This window comes from Perca flavescens, chromosome 7, assembly GCF_004354835.1.
Source record: "Perca flavescens isolate YP-PL-M2 chromosome 7, PFLA_1.0, whole genome shotgun sequence".
Classification (NCBI taxonomy): domain Eukaryota; kingdom Metazoa; phylum Chordata; class Actinopteri; order Perciformes; family Percidae; genus Perca; species Perca flavescens.
The window spans coordinates 2,329,795-2,336,537 of record NC_041337.1 but is presented as its reverse complement, the minus strand read 5'-3'; the positions used below and the strand labels follow the sequence as shown (position 1 = coordinate 2,336,537).

Genomic DNA, 6,743 nt, shown 5'->3' with positions numbered 1-6,743 from the left:
TTATTAAATAACATCAAAAATTCAGCAGCACTAGGGTGCAAGTAGTCCTTTGTGCATAGTTTCTGGTATATATTTATACCACATGACATCACAGTGCTTTGCTGTCACCATTTTTGTGTCTGGTCAAAGCTAGGGGACCTACGTCATATCAACCACAACAGCTAGAGGAGACGGATATGTGATACACACAACAGAATACGCGGAACAAATAGTTTTTGTTTGTCATGTTAACCAGCCGTTAGCCCATAACGAACAACTTGCTAGTTAACGTTACTAGCGTGATCGATGTAGACTTAACCACCACCAAAATAACACTGTTGATAATTGATGACTTGCATGACCTGTTATCACATACCGTACATTAGTTTTTCTTCAAGTGCCATATGTTGGTGTCATTCACCTATCCTGCAACAGCGTATCGATGGGCATCTGAACTCACGACATACTCCAGTGTATGGAGATGAATTACGTACAAGTTAATGTTAAATGTGTCAGGAAAAGTAAGTTTGGGCTGGGCGATTTATATATATATATATATATATATATATATATATATATATATATATATATATATATATATATATATATACATTTTAGAGTATTGTTCAATAGGTTTAATGTTTAGATGGAAAAAAAAAAGTGCAAGGTCCAGTGGAGGTGAGTTAAGCAGGAATGGTTCAGGAGGTTCTTTTCTTGACTGCCATGCAGGGCTGCGATGGAGAGCTGACCGTCAAGTGACACCTTTCAAAACAATGGATGACCCCGCAGCCTTCTTGGGAAAAGTTGAACTGGATCAGCACTGTTTCAGAGAATGTGATCGCCCTTACAGGAAGTTGTAGATGGAGCGGATGAGGGGAGTCACTAGGGTACAGAGAGAAGATGACATTAGTGGAAGTGACAGACATTCAAAGTTCACTTCCGTACAAGCTACACAAGATATCTGTCATTCCATCCACTCAAACTTAGAAAATAGAAAAATCCCTGTTCTTTTGTAAGTTTCTGTCTGTATGGAGTATATAGTGTAGGACAGATCCCTGTGCCCCAGAGTACCTGTGACTGGCTGATTTTGAAACAAAGATAAATGAGCATACATGAAGAATAAAAATTATATGTGTGTTTGTTTTCTTTGATCCTGTCACTGCCGTGCAGTCGATAGACTGTCTAACATTTGGCGCCGTGTGGGAAACTTTCCATTATATCTTTCATAATTCAAACAATGCTTGGCTGGAAGTTTTCGTTCTTTGATTTTCTTTTACTGCTAATTTGCCAGTTTCTCAATATTATTAAAATAACTGCTGGTGCCTCCAATATGAATTAGGTAAGTTTTGTGTTAACCTTGATTACTCTTTTAAATTGTAACTCAGAATGACACCTCATGTACAAAATCTAAGACCCAAAAATTGATGGTGTATTAGAAACATAAACACAAGTGAGGCCAGTATAAATAACTACCTATTTTTTTTATGACACCCAAAATAATATGTTGCCTCAATATAGCTTATCAGAGTATACTATAAATTGTTCCCTCTGCTTACGTTTCAATCAAATAAATCATTTTGACATGGAAAGTTATCTGTGGGCCCACACTCACACATTCATACTCCGCAACCAAACTACAGACAAAAAAACCCTGTTGCAGGCCTGAATAGAAGCTTGGGAGAGGAGGCCTAAAAAATGTGACGGCCGTTTCACTTGTTTACACAACCAATAAAATAAAATGCACGTGCAATATACTCAGTACTCACGAATCCCAGCCAAGGGGATAAATGAAAAAGGCGAACTTGGCGATGGCAGCAGGCAGAGCATCGGGTAAACCACAGCAGGAAGATCAGCAGAACAGAAAACAGCAGCGACAGTCTACATCACACCAGCAGGATGGAAGATCGCTCTCTGTGTGGTCCAAAGGAGTTTCCCCGATCCTCTCTCTTTTACACTCACAAATGTCCGTCTCCTGAATCAAATACATTAACTGAGCAAGCAGGTCCAGCCACTATTTCACTGCGAATTATCGGTAGCTTGTCTCAATTATTTCACATGCAAAGCTAACAGTAGGCTACGAAAGCAATGCTAATGGAAATTGTGCTAACGCTAACGGCTATTCACAGTTAGCGACACAATAGCTAGATGGTTTCATACTACAACACTTAGCTAATTACAGCATATAGAATCACACACACATGTACATTTACCTGTTGTAGATTACAATACTCCAAACACAGCATAACTGGTCGCGAGCCTCAGTAATGGATAACAATGTCCTTCTACAACCTACTAAACCTTACCAAGTCCGTTCACTTAGCGTGTCTGTATCTCTCAAAACGGGAATCTCTGCTTGTTACAACTAAGCCCCGCCCCTCTACCTGGGATTGTAATTACATTGGCTGATAGGTCATGACCTTCCAACAAAAGTAAAGAAAGACGATGATTGACATATTAGGCTGCTATCAGGTTAAGCTGTGTGGCAGATTACACAGTCAACTGCATGATCTTCAAACTTTGATCTTTTAAAAACTGTAAATATAACTCTTATCTTAAAAACGAAACCATTTTAACATATGGCATTAACTTATATTTTCTTCACCATATTTATATATTTGTACTGCATTAAAATAATTTCAATAAATATCTGAATTAATTTCAGCCAGGGCTACATATTATTTAGAACACTTCTTTACTTTGCAGTCTGTATGCACAAACACTTCAAAAACATTTAACAAACATTGAAACAAAACAAATTTGTTACGGTTGCAAATAGATTAGGCAATAAAAAGTCACAATGTTACCAAGTAATACTGGTTGCAGAAAAACCCAAAAAATACACCAAACTAAATGTAAGAAAGAGAAGAAAAAAAAATGAAACTTAAAAAAATAACAATGAAACTTAAAAAAATAATTTGCATGTTCAGTCACTTCACTAGCACAGTCACAGCAAGCAAAAAATACTTTCAATTAGGGCTGCCACCTCTTAGTCGATTAGTCGACTAATCGGTCATTTTGTTCTTAGTCGACTAAGATTTCTTTAGTCGATTAGTCATTTTTTATGCTTATTCATGCTTAATTACTTATTTCCAAGAAACTTCTGAGCACATTTATGGTAAACACAAGATTTAAAGTGGTGCTTTTGCAGGATTAATTGTGGAGAAACTCAGTTTTACAGATGGTTAATTAACTACATTTATATTGTGCTTTTCTAGTCTTAACCACCTCTCAAAGCGCACAGCTCTGTAAATTAAATCAACTAATCGATTAGTCGACAAAATCATATAAGTGTTAGTCGACTAAGAATTTCTTTAGTCGAGGACAGCCCTACTTTCAATGTATATTTAGGGACTCCAGGTAAGTAATGACATTTCTGATGATTTCAATCCCAAGGTTTACTCTTTGGCCTCCAAGAGGGTCAAACTGCTCTTCAAGTTGTTGACTCATCACAGGGTCCAGTGTAAACCGTGTCTGAGGCACTTGCACTCGTTCAGGCCAGTCAATATCAGGGGGCGCCCCTTCAGCAGACGCATCCCCAGTCCCTGCAGCTTCAGCACGGCCAACGTCCATTGCTCCCGCGGTGCCGTCTGTCTCACCAGCAACTTCCGCAGGCTCAGTTGCAAACAGATCCCTGATTGCTGTGGTTGGCTGTCTCTGCTGTGATAGGCAACCCCTAACAAACATTTGCAAGGGGGACTGGTGCCTCTCGGTCCTTAGACCATGGTGGTTCCACTGGTTCGTGAAAGCATTCAAGTCCCTGTTGATCCTCGGTATATATACAAAGTGCAGTGCCCAAAGATGCATTTCATTATCAGGGTCTACTATACCCTCTCTCTCCAGAAAACGGAAGAGGTCATGGTAGACATTGATAACTCCACGCCACATGTCACCCCAGAGTCTTTCAATCCGCTGATTGTGTGTGCTTGCTCCTCTTATGGCACTGCCTCTACCAGAACCTCGAACGACATTCATCAGCAGGCAAATGTCAGTGTTCTAGCCACCATGGTCTGTCCGTACCCTTGAGGGGACTCCATACTTGGCCACTGCACTTATGAAGCACTCCAGCACAGTGCTGCTGCGGTTGTTGTTGGACGCGCGGAGGAACACAATAAGGCGGCTGTAGCCATCTATGCTGCCATGAACAACTATCCTCCACCTAAATCAAAACAGACAAACATTTGGTTAATATGCAGAGCAATCAAAACATCCTGAGGTGCTAGAGCAAATGTGAATCCTGGGATTTGGGTTACACGAGACCACGATCAGATGTGCTTTGTGTTTGGTGGCCACTGAAAAGAAAGAGTGTAAATCTCTCAAACTCTTAGGCAATTCTACTCCTGCAACATGGAGTGTCCTGAACATCACTTTCTGCAATGGAAACAGCTCCCAAAAAAGGCCCAAAAAGTCAAGCAGATTGTTTGTCCCGCTTAACATACAATAGGTGATGCTCTAACCTTTAAAAAGGATATTAGGAGTGTGATGAGATAATCGGCTCACCAGATGAGACACAAGATTGGGGTTCTCAAGAACAAGCCCACCACATTTTAAAGAAAACTTGAATGTAGAAATAAGACTGCAAAATTTTTTTATTCAATTGAAAGTCACCAAATGAAAAATGACCACTGTGAAATGTTTTACCACAAACTCAAATGTCTTCTCTTCTGTATAACTAACCTCTAAAGATCCTAATAACTGCTGCGTCCCAGTCCTCCCAAACCTGTTCCTACCACCTATTAATCAAAAAATGTATTTTCATCTTATTCTTTTTAGCCGGTTTTATTTTCATGACTGTTTGCTCTACAATGTTTTATCTGAAGCACTTCATTGCCTTGTTCCTGAAAGGTGCTATAGAAATAAAGCTACCTTGCCCTTCAACCTCCAGCCTGTCACCAGAGGCTAGGAACGTTTTGTCTTGTGCCTGGTCATGGATAGCACTGTGGTGCCTGTCTGTCTGGGAAGTGACATTGACTGCATCATCATCTAGCCATTAAGTTATATAGCAGCAAACGCTGTCTGCGTAAAGATTTGAAAACTGTGTCTGCTTTACTTGCATTGCAGTGTTACACTGCAAAAGCGACGTATCTTTCGGGGGTGTTTGTGTGTGTGTGTGTGTGTGTATTATGTCAGAGTGGATTGCAACTCAAAACAACCTAGTAGCACAAGTTCTGTCAGTAAGATAAAGCCAATTAGCATACCTTATCAGTTTATGATTCCCATCGATGTGCCACAGAGAATTTGGTCCCGCCACCCGGTAAGACCTTCTGTGCAGCCTCTGCGACATCGCACGAAGGGCAGCCGTTCTTGGGTTGATTCGTACCATACTCTCCCTCACTCTCCTTCTCTGGATTCGGACACCCTCTGCCCTCAATTGGGCACGGACCGACTCAGGTCCAAGTTGTTCATTCCCTCCTACCAAATCCCGAATCATGGCATCCAGGTTGACGTCTGTTACGTCCAAATAGGAGGTGGAGCGAAAAAAAATCAAACAGCTTGGTGATTCAATATTTGCAGTTCTGAATATCTTTTAAAACAACAAAAATATTTTTAAATCAATATTTGTATTGATTTCTGTAGTGAATAGCCATGTAATAAGTTGGATAATGCGTTAGGGTCCTGCAAAAGCCTGTTGGGGTTTCCAATAATGACCGACTCATTTAACATTATCCCTAACATTATTAGCATTCAAATCCTCTATACTTTTACTAGTTAGTTTTTCAAATTGCAATTTTGACTTTTACTTGCGTAATTTGTTCTAAGTGCCTTTGTAGTCAAGAGTAAAGTTTAAGTGAGTTACTATGGCTGTGGGAATCGGCAGTGAAAGGTTATTTTTTTCATAACTTTGTCATTTTGTATGCCTAATGTGAAGCCATGTTGTTAAGGCTCCTTTCTAAAGAAATGTTTTTTTGCATTTAACTTTATTTTGATAGGACAGCCGAAGACATAAAAGGAGAGAGAGGGGGAAATGACATGTAGCAAAGGGATGCAGGTTGGAGTTAAACCCGCGGCCGCTGCGTCGAGGAGTAAACCTCTATATATGGGTGCGCACTCTACCAGGTGATCTACCCAGGCGGCCATTAATGCTCCTTTAGTCCTGTTGATTTTGTGTGTGATGCCATGTGAGCAGACATGTAAGAAAAATGTCACCATCAAGTTTAAGCCAATTTCTTATAAATAACAGTCCTCCCTACAGCCCTGCTCCCTCAACTTGCTCTGTTGTTGCCGTAGTAGTTTCAGACAGTGTGCTTCCCAGCAGTCAGCTCCCCCTGCTGTCCCTAAGGTGCCTCAGCACCCCCTCTGTTTCAGACCCTCCCACCAGCCTTTGGGCAACACCTCCTCATTTACATACACGTTTTAAAATTTTCCACATGTTAAATTCAAAAAAGGTGCAATGGCTAACCTTTTTTTTCAATTTTAGATTTAAATTTTAGTATTTCCAGTTAAGCTTTTTCATTTCACATTTTGAGTTTCATATTTGAATTTCTCTTTTTTGATTTTAATAAAATATCATCTTTAAATTGAATATTTCAGTTAGAGCATTTATATTTAAGCTTTGCATTTTAAATTTTACTTTTTACATTTCCACTTTGCTTTTTTAAATTCAATTATGACCTCATTAGTCCTAGTAGCATTGTTAAATAATATTTTAATTTAATATTTTTTTCAATTTAAATTATGAATAAATATATCCTCCATATGAACCATCCCTTTTTTCCCTAGAAATGGAGCTGCCTACAAGTGCGGACAGAAATGTCAACCTACAAATA

The 6,743-nt window shown here is 39.5% G+C and overlaps 1 long non-coding RNA gene across 1 annotated transcript; it reads right to left on the bottom strand.

Annotated features, from left to right (window-relative positions):
- Positions 1-1,824: 1,824 nt before the first annotated feature.
- On the bottom strand, positions 1,825-2,284 carry LOC114558183 (uncharacterized). The gene is made up of 2 exons (XR_003692934.1): positions 2,190-2,284; positions 1,825-1,951 (listed from the first exon to the last, which is right to left on the bottom strand). It is a non-coding gene; the product is annotated as an uncharacterized LOC114558183 (long non-coding RNA).
- Positions 2,285-6,743: the final 4,459 nt, after the last annotated feature.